General features: G+C 39.8%; 1 pseudogene; it reads right to left on the bottom strand.

Moving 5' to 3' along the window:
• Nucleotides 1-463: 463 nt before the first annotated feature.
• LOC111533204 lies at nucleotides 464-1365 on the bottom strand (annotated as a pseudogene).
• Nucleotides 1366-1642: the final 277 nt, after the last annotated feature.

Genomic DNA, 1642 nt, shown 5'->3' on the forward strand with positions numbered 1-1642 from the left:
AACCATATGCTACCACACCCAGCTAATTTTTATATTTTTAGCAGAGATGCGGTTTCACCATGTCGGCTAGGATGGTCTCGATCTCTTGACCTCATGATCCGCAAGCACAGCACTTACCCCTAAACCCCCATGGCTTTTTATGTCCTTGAAAAAGAACTAAGACAAGTGAAATGTGCCACCATGCCCAGCTAATTATTTTTATTTACTTATTTGTTTTGAGATGGAGTCTCGCTCTGTCGCCCAGGCTGGGGTGCACTGGTGCGATCTCGGCTCACTGCAAGCTCCGCCTCCCGGGTTCACGCCATTCTCCTGCCTCAGCCTCCCGAGTAGCTGGCGTGAGCCACCGCTCCCAGCATTATTTTATTTTTTGTAGAGACAGGGTTTCACCATGTTGCCCAGGTTGTTTCACATTGTTTTAATACAGGCTGGTTATAAACTCCTGGGCTCCCAAAGCTCTGGGATTATAGGCTGACTCACTACACCAAGCCTCTATATCATGACTTCTTTCATGGAGAGTCAGGTGACTGGAAGGAATGTAGGCTTTACCGCATCTCTTACATTCATAGAGTTTTTCTCCAGTATGAACTCTTTCGTAGAGGTGAAGGGAACTGAGGTGACTGAAGGCTTGGTCACATTGTTTACATTCATAGGCTTTCTCTCCAGTATGAGTACTTCTATGGTTACAAAGGGAACTCAAACCACTAAAGGCTTTGCCACATTGTTTACATTCATAGGTTCTCTCTCCAGTATGAATGCTTCCATGGTAATGAAGGGAAGTGGAACAGCTGAAGGCTTTATCACATTTGGTACATTTATAGGGTCTTTCTCCAGTGTGAGTCCTTTCATGCATCTTAAAGGAACAAGAAAATCTGAGTGCTTTCCCACATTCCTTACATTCATAGAGTTTCTCTCCAGTGTGAGTTCATTCATGTATTAGACAAGAACCGGAAACAGTGAACACTTTACCACATTGTTTACATTTATAGGATTTTTCTCCTGTGTGAGTTCTCTGATGTCTTTCAAATGAATTGAGAAAATAAAAAGATTTCACACATATCTTACATTTGTAACTGTATTTCCACTGTGCATTATCATGTGTCTTCTAACACCTGGAACAGAAATGAAGAATTTGCCACACTGTTCACATTTATATTGCTTCTCTCCATATGGCTTGTATCCTGAGTGAACTAGGATGTGCATATTAAGGAGGGAATGATGTACAAAGACTTTTCCACAAATACTGCATTCACATTGTTTTAATCCAGAAGAAATGTTCTCATTCAGATCAAGCTTTGGAATTTGGCTGACGACTGTCTATATTGACTACCATCTTTGCTTTCACACAGTCTCTGTATCATATGATTTCTGTAAAAAAAAAAAATGACAAGCACATTATTATTGCTTGGTTTAATAACTTTCTACTTGGTCTTGGACTTACACTGCTACCTATACCAAGGAAATGCATTTTTTTTTTTTTTTTGCCATGACTGAATTATTTGAAAGTAAATGGGTTACTACTGAAAACACAGCTACCACCTGCATGGCTATAAGAAAATTAGTAACATTCATGTACACAATTTTGTAGTATTATTTTAAAGTAAACGGTTTTCCAAACACTGACTGCTACACTGAAGTTCATTAC

Source organism: Piliocolobus tephrosceles, unplaced genomic scaffold (assembly GCF_002776525.5).
Source record: "Piliocolobus tephrosceles isolate RC106 unplaced genomic scaffold, ASM277652v3 unscaffolded_19009, whole genome shotgun sequence".
Lineage (NCBI taxonomy): Eukaryota > Metazoa > Chordata > Mammalia > Primates > Cercopithecidae > Piliocolobus > Piliocolobus tephrosceles.